Below are 16,004 nucleotides of genomic sequence, written 5' to 3'. Positions count from 1 at the left end.
GTGTCTAGGGCTCCCGCAGTTTCTGGAGCAGAATACGGCCTAATCTACCCCTTTTGTGTTCAAAATACAAGGCATGAGACCATCATTTCAGTAATGGACTCCTGAAAGCAACGTTTGCTTAGCTGTACGCTAGAGAGTGCTGTTGCCTCTAGATAATTACTTTGAAAGAGCTGAACCATGACACTACTGCGAGAGCAACGTTTTAGGGAATTCAACTGCACGCGAAATCGCAACACTTGTCTAAGTATGAACTCCAGCAGCGGGTTGTGCCAAGTCATGAAATTAAAATACCACTCCTCGTAGCCCTCATCTCGCTCACGAGGCATCACCTTCTCCAACTACGCTTGTTTCATTGTTATTAGCCTCTTCATTAGGAGTAATGAATTAGCACATCACATCAAACTTCTTAAGAAACACTTTTCTACCTTTCTTTGTAGGCACCCCCGGTCACGGTGTGATGAAATAGAGAATAATTCCTATATATTCCTTAACGGCTGTTGCCTCGTACAGTAGAAGCCACGCATGATTGATAATGCACGCCATCGGCGTAAGGGAACAGCGATATAAGTGAGAATACCAGTGAGCAAGCAAATAAACAGGAAGAAAACTAATTAGGCATTCAAGGGGCGACATGGGTGCTGGTGTCAACGCGTGCTTATTTGTGAGCGAGTCCGCGTCGTTTGCTCAGCCTCGCTCGTCTATCAACTGGCGGAGTGCACTCTGCTCTGCCATCCCAATTGATTAATAACAAGTTAGACCAACGCAGCTTCCTGCAACAGAGTTTTTCGCAAGAGAGCGGTGCGAGTTGAGGCAACATTGCAGGCGCGTAGCAAAAGTCAGCACTTGTTTACCTACAGCGTGTCTAATTTCGCAAACTGCGTAAACGGGCACTGCGTAGAGTGTTATACAGGTTTTAGCTTTTCGTGTTGTATTGCCGTCATGTGCAAAACTTCACTTGCTTGTTACTGCTACAATTTGAATTTGAATTTGCCTTTATTTCCATAAACGTACAATTTATGGGGGATTTAAGGAAAAAGTTGCACACAGCAACTTGACGGGCCTTAAAACCCAGTCTGAGGGTAGCAGCGGCAGGCACAGGCGCTAATTCAGGACCGACAGCACAAAAATACATTTCAATACAATACAATGTTGGCTTAAACTTATGCCACAAACTTATGCCACAAAATTGGCTGAACGAACGCTATCTTTCAATCGAAAATCACTTGCCAGCTTATTGGATGCAATAAAAAGAAGCAAAAGTAGTAAAGCAATCATTGAAGTCACCAACGTTCATTTCTTTATCGTCGCATGCGATGCTTTTAAGATGCATAGGAAATGAGTGAAGTTGCAAGTTAGGTTTAGCAGGTTATTATAACGAAACCGGAGCAAATTATAAACAGGGACGGCCCATTGTGTGTGTTACCTCTGCTTGCGCCCTATGCTTCATTCTTGCCGCCCCCCCCCCCCCCCCCCTCATTTTTTTTGTGGTTGCGCTGGTTTCGCAATGCTCGGGGAAGCATGAAATAATCACTGTTAGCCTCTTGCGAAAGAACAGGCTGAAAGAACGACACAGGACCTTAGGTACAGTCGTTCCATAGGCGTCTATTTTTCAAGGCGTCTTGGTTTCTCAGTCATTGACCGAAAGGAATACGGAACAATGCTCGTGCCGACGAAATTCACTTTTCCGGTCACTGTCTTGCTCGCAGAATGTCTTGCTGACTTACTTTTCCCACTCAGCGCGAATTAGTAATCCCATATTAACCTTTCCCACGTTGTTATATCGTCATGCACCGCGCGTGCCTATGAATCTGGGCACCTGATGTAATCACTTTCTACCCTCGTTCTCTATTTTGTCCCTTCCCCTCTTTCTTGCTGTATTGCACGCGATACCCGCAATAAACGTTCTTTGCTCGGTTGCTCTGCTTGGGATTACGTGGTCACTTCACACTTGGCAGCACAGGACTCATAAGAGGACAAGCTGACAGGGTCTTTTGGCTAACTGCCGAAGTGTACTCTACTCGCAAGATGAAACGAGAAAGGTGCACAAAGGACGCTAGCAACTCTTAGCAGTAAGTCTTATTCATTTTGTCTCTCCCTCTCGAGGTATGCCACTGATTCTGCATCATAATACTGCGCCATATTGCTTCTAGAGAAAGCAGCAAAAATAAAGGATGCCGTAGGATTAGTTTGAACCTGCGGAATGCCGAGTTTGTTCTTTTCTTCGCTTGTGCCTTGTTGGACGCGAATGCCGACCAGCTTCCTCCCTTACTACTTCGGCAGTTTTGGTGGTGTAGCTTTTCCGTTAGATCACCTACAGAAGTTGCCTGTTGCTCAAGTCTCCCCTGCGTTTCCAGTGCGCTAGATGCAACCGTGTGGGTGCCTACAATCCTGCAAGCATCCGTTGCGGAACGAATGCAGAAAGCGTGGCCGGAAGTTTGCGAGAAGGCCGGTGTCCGGTGTTCATCGCGCGACGAGAAACTCGCGGCATATCCTGATTAGATTCGCACAGCTATGGCCTAGCTCGCAGAAGCGCCTGAAGGCCCCGTTGTGCGTCCGGCGTGCGGCTGTTAGAAGTAACCGTGCTTCTCAGATGGTGTAGCTGGAAAGAAGGCGTCTTCTCTTGCTGTACGCGCCTATACAGTTCACACCCGACTCATAGATGCGTCTCTGAGTGGCAGGAAGACCGAGGTCCGCTTTCCTTTTAGCAGTAGATTGCAGTTGCAGGCAACCCGTATCGTTGCATTTACTCTGGAGACATATGTTGCTCCATTCCGTAACCGAGGTCCCGACTGGGATTGGTCACGCGAGGGCATCTCGTTCAATCCTGTAAATGACCTCGGGCCTTCGCGGCAATGGTTGTGGCACTAGCGCGAAGCATTGCGCTAGCTTCGACAAACCAGGAAGCGGGTGAAGCAAGCTTTGACCGCCGGGGATATAAATTATGTTAAACAATACCTTAAGTTCACAACTGTTGCTTTAGTATGTTATGTGCTACCAGCTAAAGCCAAAACGCGATCAATGCGGCGCTTCGGCTCGCAGTGCACGGATTGCTTATACTCGGATCTACGATAAGACATTACCACCTAATAGTTCGGTCGTATGCTGTGCGTACAGCGCCTTGTAACGCAAAACTGAGCTCATCACTGCGTCGATAGTCTAAATATGGAGGAAACGGCGTGACTGGGCGCTTGAACTTATGACAACCCCTTCATTTTGGGCCGAGCTTATATAGAGAAAGTATGGACATGTGTTAACGTTTGAATCCTACAGAATTCTTCGTCAAATTTTTAAAACCAATGTATTGAGATAATCAGTTTTTAGCAACTAGCAAATGTATGCGCAGTCTTTTTCTCGCTAATTTTATTTTAATTTTTGGCGATAGCGAAACTATTATTGTGTCATATTCACATTTCGTTCTGGCACGAGAGGATGTAATAATAATAAATTCTAGAGTTTTACGTGCCAGAGCCACAGCATGATTATGAGGCACGCCGTAGGGAGGGGATCCGGATTAATTTTGATCCCCTGGGGTTCTTTAGCGGCAACCAATGCAGGGTACACGGGCGTTGTTGCATTTCGCTCCCATAGAAATGCGGCAGCGGCGGCCGGGATTCGATCCCGCGCCCTCGGGCTTAGCAGAGCAACGCCAAAGTCACTACTCCACCACGGCGAGTCACGGGAGTATTTCAAAACAGCGTCATTCATTTGCAAGTACAGAAATTGTTTCCCCAATAAACCCTTTTATTGGAAACGTGAGCTCCATATTAGTTTCGTAGACTACCATATCGTACAAAGCACGCTGCACTAGAGTCTGAGCAATTAGTAATTCAGGCTGGTGACTTTGCGCTGGCTTGTACGGAAACGCAGTTTTTTGGAGCCTATATGACAATGCAAAACCAGGCGGCCACAAGTCACCCGTGAACCTGCATGGGGTTCCTATTTGTAAGACGGGTTATCATTCTTTGGCAACTTCACCCAGTTTGCGGTACGTCTTTCTGTGAGTATCTAACTACTTTCACCGCAAACTTGCTGATCTTCACTGAACCTCTTTGAGGCCAGCTTGGGTCACTGGATATGGGCCGCTCTTCACTGACAAAAAAGAAATCCTTTCTCCGGTGCTCGGCGGAATAAGACCCGCCTCATTCAAACAATACTGCCGGAATACAGACAGGCGCCACGAGCGGACTTCGCGGCAGCGCCGTCGGATGGCACCGCGTGTCCAGAGGAAAGTGCGAGAGAGAAGCCGCGGCTGCAGTACACGCTCCATACATGGCAATGCGGTTTGTGGCTACATTGCTTAAATGCTAATCGCAGTAACATCGACAGTCATCCTCAGACAGTTTCTGCCTGAGTTTTTTTAAGGCAAGAAAAATAGTTGCATATACTGCTAACTGTTTCAATTTGCGCACTTACGTCTGCAGTACAACTGAATCAACTAAGAAGCGAGTTCTTTGAATATGTACAGTACTAGGAACGCAAAGAAGTTCATTGCCAAACCGGTGTTGCGACTGCCCGTCTACAAGAGTTGTTTTTCAACAGCTACTGCATTTCTGAAGGCAAGGTTTTCTTTGGCGACTGCACACGCGGTTCGGCATGCGTGGGACCTGGGTATCTATCTGGTCTTTTGGTCAAAAAACTGCCCTTTCGCGCCTCCAGAGCCTCGTAGCGAGTCGCAAAAGATATCAAAATGTATATCTGAACGAGACAAGAAACTCGTTTGCGGAACTGCGTATATCTCCCAGATACATTTTACTTTCTTTTGTGGGTGGCACTTTGCAAATGGTAATACTATTTGAGTGTCGCCTGTGCATATAATGTTTTTTTTTTTTTGCTTTTGTATTGCTGGCCCTGCGAAAGAGAGTAGCCGGCGCCATGAAAGGTACTAACCCTTCCTCTCATTGGATATTAATAAAAAAAGGAAAATAAAGAAAAGTGAGAATTAGTCGCAGAGTAGGTAAAATTAATGGTACGGGCGTAATCAGCACCAATATGCTCAAAAATTAACCATGCAGCACCATAGACAGCACTATCTCCGGGATGGGCCCACCTGTCCTCTTGCTAAAAAAAAAAAAAGTAAAAAGCGAATGAAAAACATCGACATGAATAAAAGAACAGAGTGTCTGGAACGCAATGTAAGACATGATAATGGAACGAAGAGAAAAATGCAAATAACAGAAAAATATCATGCAATTATACAACACTGCATCATTTTTATAGCCCCTATTTCAGTAATAAATACATATACCATGTACGTCGACCTCGTCGTTTGTGTTGACTTTGGTTGACACGCTTTTCTTTTTATGCTTCAAGTATAGTCGGCACTTGATTAAATTTTGTTATGCCATTATTCATAATAAAGGTCAGTTTCGTTTCATTAGCTTTTCTTTAGCAGTCTGGGTCGCTCATCTTTAACCTCCCGCAGAAGGTAGTAATGATGTACGCAGAGGTGAAATTTAGTGACAAAACTGACTGAACATTGCCGTAAACCAGGACATTCAGTGCTCGGCCGATTATTATCACGACTAAAAGAGAACTAGAGAAATGCGCGAAGATATCTTTGACTCGTCCCAGAAGGAGTTCTGAAGAAAAATGCTGCAGTCGTTCTCTGCGTGATTTTTAGCGTAGTAGTAATTTTCAGTGATCGCCTTGCAAAGACGGTGCTTCGGTGCCTTATAAATGGTAATTACAGAATTGCTGTCCTTATGGTGTTGTCGCCGTCATAACGAAGTCGTCGTTGTCGTACCTTCGTCGGTGTCATTGCGTATGATTGGAGGAGTTCGTGGGAAACTCCCGCTATCCTGTGCAATGTTGGGGTGCTGGGGAAGTAGGGAGAGTAGTTATTGTCACAGTAAATGAGTTGAGCAGAATATTGCGCGAGTGTCAGCTTCATCGCAACGTTATAAACAAAGGTTATTATATTCCTATTTATGATTAACACCGACCATGTGAATACATGGCACTTAAATCGAGACGCCCGTATTAGCTAGGAATTGGTTTATCCACTGATTGATTGATTGAACCAAACTTATCATAAACACTTCAGCTGCGAGATATATAGTACTACACGTCTTCGGTTCAACTTCGACCATATGCGTGGAGTTCGACAAAGTACACCTATGCCTTAGTACACGGGTGTTATTGCTGTCCGCTTCCACGAAGACGCACTGTAACTTGCTGCGGGACCTTATTTTCTACGGCGTTGCGCTGCTGAGCTTGAAGCTACGGCGGCCCCATTTTAATGGGGCGTAATAAAAAAAAGAAAAAAAAAAACCCCACTCGTTCACTTAGATTTAGGTGCACGTTAAAGAACCCCAAGTAGCCAAAATTAATGCGCGGTCCCCTACTACGGCGGGCCTCACAATTACATGCTGGTCTTGATACGTGCGTAAAATTCAATAATTTAATATTTTTTTTAAACGTGTCACCTATACAGAAAGCTAAAACCCTGGTCTCGTACTCGGAAGCAGGATTCCAGAGTCGCGTAGCCATCGCATGCAACTTGTGGTACACGTTGTGCTACAAAACATGCAATTTATGTACGTAATTGTTTTTTTCTTCGAATCTTCTAGTTTTCTCACTTAACTCACGTAGTTCACATTCAAAAATGTCTTTTCACTTTTGAATATTTCTTGACTTGGGCTATGCGACGAAGTGAATATGTGCTTTTATGTAAAAGTTATTATTTTATTATCTTGAACATCGTAAAAAATCTGCCATGGATCTGCTTTGTCTCAGTCTAAGCACGGCGCTGAGATCTGCGTAAAATTTTAGTGCGTTCTCTGTCACGACGATCTATCGCATCTTGAGGCAAATACATCGCACGCCATCGATTAAGGGCGAGCATTTATTTTGGGCCTTTCCGCTACGACGTCAGTGCGAAAGGCCACCACAAATGGGCAGGCACATACACTCGTTACCCGCCGCGGTGGCTCAGTCAGCTAAGGCGTTGCGCTGCTGAGCACGGTGTCGCGGGATCAAATCCCAGCCGCGGCGGCCGCATTTCGAGGGAGGCGAAATGCAAAAACGCCCGTGTGCTTGCGTTGTAGTGCACGTTAAAGAACCCCAGTTGGTCAAATTTAATCCGGAGCCCTCCACTACGGCGTGATTCATAATCAGAACTGGTTTTGGCACGTAAAACCTCAGAAAGAAGAGAATATACGCGTTAAAATAAATTGAGCCATTGCTTGCTTTGGCACTTCGTTCAGCGACCACTTGGGCCGCTTTTCATAACTTTTTGTTCGTTTCGCGTACTTCGACTGTGCCATCAACGCACATAGTGCATATTTTTTTTTTAAATATTTTTGTTGACCAGACGTTCTGTCTTTCTCTCAGTTTCTGTTCTCAATCATGCGCGTAGAGCTGTTAGAACAAAAGGGTGCCCCGTCTGTCGAGCTTAAATACGCGTTCTATATTAGCGCTGGTTTTTGCAAACACTGGAAGAACGCCAAAAAGAGGGAACTGCGTACAAAGACAGTCGGCATTGATACCCGCTAGGAAGAAATGCACAAGAGAACTGAAAACAGCTGCTCTGTTCATCGGCTCGAGGCGATTCTTCTCGGCAGAAAACCTTCTATAAAGATAAAGATAATCTAAATAAAGAGAATTTATTTGGATCTTATATGCCACCGAGATCCCTGAAATAATAAAAAGGAATATCTTGGCTCATTGTCTCACGTCGAGTGTTTAACCATAAACTCACTAACTATGGATAATATTTCGCCACTTCCCATTTATCTGTACCGTGGCTCTAAGCTTCCTGGTATTCTTCAAAGAAGGGTGCTTGTGTATTAAATAAAACAACGTCCTGGGATAGCGAATTTTACTTTCCTTTTATTTCCCGAACAGCCCTAAAAGCTTCGCTTCTTTCTTTGAACAATGAGTCAGTTCCTTCGTGGGATTTGTTTTTATTAATACGAAGCTCGTGCAAGTTTGTTTTCTATGTCCCTCTTTAATTTTCTTTTTTTTTGCATTCCAGAATTGTTTCAAGACGGCGACGGTATTTTTCTCCTCGAGTGCTTTACTGGTCCATATTAGAAGTTCGCGACTACGCGGAGGTCACACTACATAGAATGGTAAACATTGGTTCCGCAAAACGAAATAAATAAAAAGTACAATAGCACTAACTCTATGCATGAGTTGCGAAAGAAATACCGTAGTTTAGAGGGAGAACTGTGCTTACGAAGGGAAGAAAAACTTTAGGCCGCTTCTGTGTAGTGGATAAAAAAAAAAACTTTTTTATTTTAACAATATATGCAACGGTAATGACACTTGCATAATTTTGGCTGTGTTAGCTGTATGCCTTGCTTTTGTTTGCTGAAAAGCAATGAAACAATCCCAACGCTTCGTTGGGATCGTTACGTTGATGATGTCGACCCATATTCACTTACAGGATAGGAATCTGATAATGACAATGAGAAATTGCAGGAGTATGAGCCGGAACTTTAATATTTAAAAGTGGTGCTAAGACATACCCAAAATTCTCAAATACAAGAAGAATAAAATTATACGCAGAAACATGCATGCGCATAGTAAAATGAGTATTGAAACAGCTATTTAGAAGGGAACATATAAACCGTGTGTGCAGGCAGGCTAGGGGACATAAATCACTTGGCCTTGGGTGCGGGCACAATAATCCACACAAGTCGGCGCAGTGTGGGATACTACCGCTTTAACAAACTGTCAAAAAAACTTGGTCCATGAGGTAGAGTTGTAAACGCGTTATATCTAACGGGCCCTTGAGTACGTTTTCTATGATTGCAGCGCTTTCTTATCTATTTCTTTTCTGTGCTATTTTCTCGACAGAGGGAGACCAAGCAGCTCTGAATATGTTGCTTATGCAGGTAATATTAAAAAGGGTAATGTTACAAAGGGTAACATTACAGCAAGCAATGTTTTGCTTGTCAGTGTCGGTTGGCACTATGCTGGTTTCATGTACGCTCGCTGACCATCTAAAATCACGCAGATGAAATATAATGCGTCTGAATGGATTCGATGAGTTGGACACACGTGCTTAGTTTGAAATTGCCTGATGGGTCGTAGTAATTATTTGTGCTGTAGTGCCTTCCTGGCTGCATAGGGGTTTCGCGCGTACAGCCGCCTACGCAGAGCTGGAAAAACACACTTAGGTGAAGTCGTAGGGGCGTTTCTGGGGTCTGCAGGAGGCTCGTGGGCTCTGTTTCCTAACCTGACTCAGCCTTCTCTGAAGGAGTTTATTTTTGCCTCTTAGCGAGCACTCCTTTGGGGACAGGCCGCCACTAATCGCGCTTTTGGTTGCGCAGCGAACACACGCGTGGCAGTGGTCGATTGGCCACGGGTGGCGATAATGTATGGTCCTGATTCTCCGAGGCACTCCTGGCGTAGCGTAGGGACCTTTATTACGGGAATCTGTGCGAGCCCCTGCAGGAGCGAGAGGCGTAAGTTGCGGTGGCCTGCCCATCTGGCAGCACATGTTCAAAGCACCTACGGACGGTAGGCCGAGTAGACGGCGGCATTGCAGCTAGGAGAGCGCGGCTTGCCCATTTACATTGGAGTGAAGGTATGCACCTGTTCGGTGTCGCTCCTCGCTGTTAATTGGACTCTGGTCGCTTCAAAAGCAGCAGCCATATGGAGCGTATTTCCGACGTACTTTGGTAATTGTGCCACCGCGCAGCGCAGTAGTCGCGCTGTAATCATGGAGGAAGGGCTCTTACACGTCCTCCGATGGAAGTTACAATCACATGGAACATCACTGAGCCCCTACCCGCCTCGTGGTTATCCCTGAGTGCAGCGTCCCCGGGGAATCAATCCGCTTTAAGTGTACAGGGGCGCTATAACGTAAAACGATTCCAAACTGTTTTGATTCCAATTTCTGCAATCAGCCTCCACGATTGATGAAAATATTTTCGGGCAACTCCCAACTTCGCCTGTCTGTCACGCGACGTCACGAAAACCTCAATAGCTCCCCATCTGATATAACGTGTACACACTGCTTATGCATGATTAAACCGCACAAAAGAAAAATAATCATTTCTGATTCGACGCCTTTTCACCATTAGCCCTCTGCTAATGGCCCAATGTTTTCTGTCTACGCCCACTTCGCCTGTCTGTCACGCGACCTAACAAAACCGTGTAAACTCACCACGTCAAAATGACGTGTACGCGGAAAGAATGCATTATTATGCTGAACAAAACTGAACATTTTTCTGAATAGCGACAGACTGCCCCGTTCCGAAAGGAATAGAAGATGGCTGCCCGGCGATCGCTCACGCCCTCGCTAATCGCACCTGCCGGTGAGCATGTATTTATTTGCGCATGATAAACGTTTTGGCGTGGCAGTAAAACGTTATCGAGTTTTTTCGGCATGCATACGACATCGCTCTGCCAACTCATCCTTGCTCAGGATCCGTTTTAGCGGCATTATTGTCCTTCCGTTGCACGTCGCCGCGATTTTCGACAAGCCAACGCAAGCTAAGTAAGTCGAAGCGGACCAATCGGAGAAACCGGCACCACCCTCTTCATGCGGTTATCTATTTTCACTGTGCTGGATCGCCCCCATCGAAACCCTCTCCACTAGAGTGTGCTCTTCGCCTCTTGTCAGCCACTTAGATAAGAAAAACCGCTGAGTGTAGACAATGTTATTGGTTTTGAAAGCGAACAAAGGTGACCTCCTATAAACGAGGAGAGTGTTTGATTGGGTTGTTCAGACAACGCTGCGGGTCACAGCCCGATGCTTGCGTCGGTGGTTACGTAAATTTGACGTGAGGAGTTTGGAATAAAAACAGTTTGGGAATCATTTTACGTTATAGCGCCCCAGATGTGACGACGCCCCGCTGAAAGTATGTCGGAAATATGTTTTACGTGTTTGTTAGCTTAGAGTTCTCGTCCTCGGAATTGTCACGCAGCCAGGTTTTAGGTCATGGCATAAATAAATGCCCTAGTGCCGGTCGTTCACTGTATTTCGCTTTTACTCATCTCCAAAAAGCTTTTCTCTTGAATATTTCTCCAGTGCTCACATTCCGCTTAAGAACTTACCTTCGATGTTGCACGGAAGACAATATCATCTGCTTAGAGACTGTCAACATGTTGAACAGTAAAGAGCTCACTGATAAACCTTTGTGGAGCCACGCTGTCACCTAGAAACTTCCAGTTTTGCTACGAGCCTTCGTTGTTTGCTTCTCTATACGCTTCCTTGATCAGTAGTGCATGCTTCTCTAAGATGCTGTCTTCTTTAAGCTCGCGATAACTACACGCAACATTGCTGTGCGACGGGCTGCTCGAGACACTTTGCACGTATTCGCGGTCTTCTTTCACGCTCTGAAAAACACTTATGCCGCACATATTGAGCAACAGATAGCTGTATCGAGAGTTTTTTATGTCGCTCTACAATTTTCTCATAGACACTTTTCATCTAGTTATAATAATTGAGAAGTTGATAAATTAAATAAGGCTAGTTATCTAATTACGCGGAACGCAAAAAATAACCTGAATATCTCCAAGTGACGGCAAACAATATTACCTTTGTTCTGTCCAGCTACGTAGCATTTGCATAGTTTTAAAGTTTGGTCCAAGTTAAGTGAAACACCCTGTAGCTGACGACTGTCCTGCGCGAGAAAGTGAGTCACTGCGATGAGCCGCACCATGTAAACTACAGCGGAAATCCAGAGAAACCCAAAATGAACTAATTGCAGATGACCATTGCACGTAGAAGTGACCTGTGCACTGATGATATTAACAAAATTATCCATAATTCAAGTTTAATGTGGTATATTGACTTTACTCCAATCATTCAAGTGAGCCATTTCAGTCAGCGTGCCCTAATGGGCCACGGGCATAAGGGAAAAAAGTCCAGTAGCGTTCACGGCCAAACTTATTGTGCCTACCACACGCCTCCATAGGCGGAGCCATGGAGCTCGGAGAAGAGGGAATGAAGCAGCAAAGAAAACAACTCCGACAGCTTAAGATTTTCCACAAGCCCCAGCGTACGAGAACAACAAGCAAAACCTGAATAAAATGAAAACGTGGAAGGGCACATTATTTTGTCTTTCAACCACAAAGAAAGCCTCAATCAGCTTAAAACAGTCATCAGCAAGCAGAACATGGCAGTCTGCCATTTTTACTAAACAAAAAGGCAGACTCGCCCTATAAGGGCGCATCTGAATTATTGAAAGCGATTTCAAGGTTTAACGGGGCGCTCGAGATCCATATACGGCATCTTAACAATATGTGGAGCCGAAATGTGGACGCTGTCGAATTTGTCAGTCGTGGTCTCGGAGTCTTGGCGTCACATTGAGGGTCGCGATCTAGCCTACGCCGCCGGAGCATCTCGAATAGGGTAGCTGGCCTACGCTACCGGGGCGTCACACGGAGGCTTAGCGGCCCACGCCATCGTCCGTGCCTTCTTGAAGAGGGTTGCTTCTTTAGTGATGAGTACGAAGTCGAGAGGTTGCAGGAACGGAACAGGGGGTTTATATACATAGAGCGGCAAACTTACTTAAAGAGAAAAGTCATACTCGTACTGGCAGGAGCACCAATACATCTTTTTTTTTCTGGGGTTTTACGTGCCAAAACGTGTTCTGATTATGAGGCACGCCGTAGTGGAGGGCTTCGAATTAATTTTGACCACCTGGGGTTCTTTAACGTGCACTACAATGCAAGCACACGGGCGTTTTTGCATTTCACCTCCATTGAAATGCGGCCGCCGCGGCCGGGATTCGATCCCGCGACCTGCACAGTACATCATGGCACGCAGAAGCTACATGTCAGAGCTACTACATCGCTCTTGGAAAGCACCCTCACACACTCAGGATGTCTCTTATAACCACTGCGTCATCCCTAGATCCCTCGCAAGGGAAACGGGTAATATCCCAATAAAACGGTCCGGTGGTATTTATCGGCGCAGCACACTGCCTTCGAGGAGGAGAAGGATGACACAAAGCACACGCGCCGCCAACAAGCCGATCATGGAAAGATGGAAGCAAGCATAAAAGACCCAGTGTTTCACTGACGACCGGGTAGACGTCAATGGACCAAGCTCACCAGAAGGCAAAGCCACTGCAGGTCCTGGTGTCTATCGCTGAAGTTCTGGGAAACCCTCCCCCGTTTCGTCCCCACGCCGATGTCCCCACGCCTAATTGCCGACACCGAAAGACGCACCTCCTGGTAGGAATGCCGAATCTTTCAGCATTTCGGTGTCCACGTTGACTCTGTGGAATGCTGCTTGACGTCAGTACAACAATGACACTGGCCCTCCGCTATTCGGCGAATACACGAAATCTCACAGCTCCTCCGCTTCCCGGAAACGCTCGTATGGCCTAGCGCGGCCAACCGCTGGGCAGGATGAGAATGGCTGGTGACCAAGAAGACGGCTTGGCCTTCTGCAACAACTGCAAATTCGGAATACTTCCAACCATTTCACAAAACCAGCACGGAAGAGTCGATCCCGGCAGCACAGTAGCGCACAGCGCGCGAACCCCCGAAATCAGCTGTTAGCACACTAAGCTTCATAGTGAAATTTTAATATGAGTTGCTCAACTAGAAACTGAAAATTCCGCCAAAGTGAGCACTCAGGTTCCCTTGAGTTCAACGAAATCCCACTGTCGCGCTGCAAGAGAGCGAAGGTATACGTAGAACTAAACCAAAGGCTCTAAATAACCAACGCTTCAAAACACTTTATGCTGCCTGACTTCATGAACAGCCTGTTCATACTCTATCACAGTGGACTACTTGTCGCACGTACCGGTGCCACTGAACAGTCTTGTAAACTCTACGGATACATAATGAAAATACCGCCAATTTTGCGGTCACAATTGACAAAGCATACCTGCGTCTCACGGAGGCGTTTCCTAACGCTTACTCACGTTCCTTCTAGCAGGACACGCTTTAAACGAACCGCAAAACTTAACTTGCCTAACTTACACACTCAAAAGATCTAAAAAAAAATAACACGTGTAATCTTGACTACTTCCACGAATAACTTTATGGTGCCAACGCTTCCTAGTGCAAATTACGCGCTCACTGAAAACCAACGCGCTTTACCTTAAAAGAAAAACTTACAGTTTTTAACTAAGGTTAAGTGATACACACGCGCGTTACTATAGTCCTTTAACAAATGACCTTGACGTTTATAGTCACTCACAAAAAATAAAGCCTAATTACTCATTAACAAAGACTTCGCAAAACTAAAGCTTCAAGCAAAACAGATCTTTCAAATGTCAGAGCTTCTCAAGCTAAAACCTAAAAAAAGCTCATAATTTACTTATTGAAAGAAACTAGTCTCAAATCTCGAAACTTCTCAAATGCCCAAAAATAAACATATAAATAAATTTTTGTTTCTACGGAAGCTTTCCTTTTGTCTGTCGTTCCGATTATCTTACGACGGACTCCTACACGGACTCCTACTTCTGAGCCGTAGTCGAGGTAGTCGCACCCTGAAAGCTATTCTGGCTACCCAGGAAAATCAAAAGGTCTGACATTCCACCAGCTCTTTCCAGACGTTACAGTCCCCTACCAATTTGCGTCCTGACGACGTGCTTTCATTATGACTTCGTCTGACTGCGTCACGTCTCCTTACGACCTCGTCTCATCCTGCCACCTTGCGCTTATTGGCAATGCATGCTGCACCCCAAAAAGAACGATGGAACGACGGGGAACATTGCCCCGTGCCCTTTGTCCACGTTCGCGCAAAAAGGTTTCTCTGTCACTTTTCGTCCGGTGGCTCGGACGCGCTTGAAATGATCATGTCGCAGACGACTACTGCGCCTTTCCTTTCTTTGGGCCATACCTTCTTGTGTTTTTCGCCGTCTTCGGCTGCGCTACATCCTTCACCACATGCCGACCTTTACAACGCTTCTTTCTCCGGTGCTTCTTCCTAGTGTGCACTTTTGAGCCATCTGCTCGCGCCTCGAGCTGACCGTTACAGACCTCGTCGGTCCAGATCACTGTCTTACCCGTACAGTCTGAGTTTTCAATTAAATCATCTCTCTCTCTCTCTTTTTGCCTTGACTGGCGGACAGCTCAACCGACTCTGGAATAATGCAGCAGTCTTTACTTGAGCTACGCAACTCGCACTGCTGCGAACTGCCCTCTACTGCATTGTCCAGATCACGTTGTCCATCCGCACACAGCTCGTCGGCCTCAATCGCTGTCTAACCCGCACAGTCTGAATGATTCGAACCTAAATCATCGCTATTTTGACTGCCTCGACTGGCAGACTGCCTAGACTGACGTTTTCGTCTTTGTAATTTTTTAACACTCTTTCCCTGATGTCGATTACGGTCGCAGCACTGCGCGATCGATGCAACAGACAGAGCGCCTACTCATCAAGAACAGATACATCGCGTACACACGTATATGTCCCGTGCGCACACAGATTTGCCAGAGTGCAGTATATATATATATCCTCATTCTAGTAGACCCTTCGCCACGCGCAAGTGCGTTATTGTACTAATTTAATTTTTCAAAGTAAAGTGCGTCCCAAAATTTGTAAAGTAGGACTTACACACAATCTGCCGACATGATAGCATCGGGTTGTTTTTTGAACATACGAGAAAACATAATTCTGTTACGCGGAAACTCAAAATTAGGCTAGCTCTGGGGCGCTATAACGTAAAATGATTCCAAACTCTTTTGATTCCAAACTCCTGACGTCAAATTTACGTAACCACCGACGCAAGCATCGAGCGGTGACCGGCAGCGTTATCTGAACAACCCAATCAAACACTCTCCTCGTTTATAGGAGGTCACCTTTGTTCGCTTTCAAAACCAATAAAATTGTCTACACTCAGCGGTTTTTCTTATCTAATTGGCTGACAAGAGGCGAGGAGCATGCTCTAGTGGAGAGGGTTTCGATGGGGGCGATCCAGCACAGTGAAAATAGATAACCGCATGAAGAGGGTGGTGCCGGTTTCTCCGATTGGTCCGCTTCGACTTACTTAGCTTGCGTTGGCTTGTCGAAAATCGCGGCGGCGTGCAACGGAAGGACAATAATGCCGCTAAAACGGATCCTGAGCAAGGATGAGTTGGCAGAG

This window comes from Dermacentor silvarum, chromosome 1, assembly GCF_013339745.2.
Source record: "Dermacentor silvarum isolate Dsil-2018 chromosome 1, BIME_Dsil_1.4, whole genome shotgun sequence".
In the NCBI taxonomy this organism is placed as follows: Eukaryota; Metazoa; Arthropoda; class Arachnida; order Ixodida; family Ixodidae; genus Dermacentor; species Dermacentor silvarum.
The sequence above is the reverse complement of the archived record's forward strand: the minus strand, read 5'-3'. Positions refer to the sequence as shown.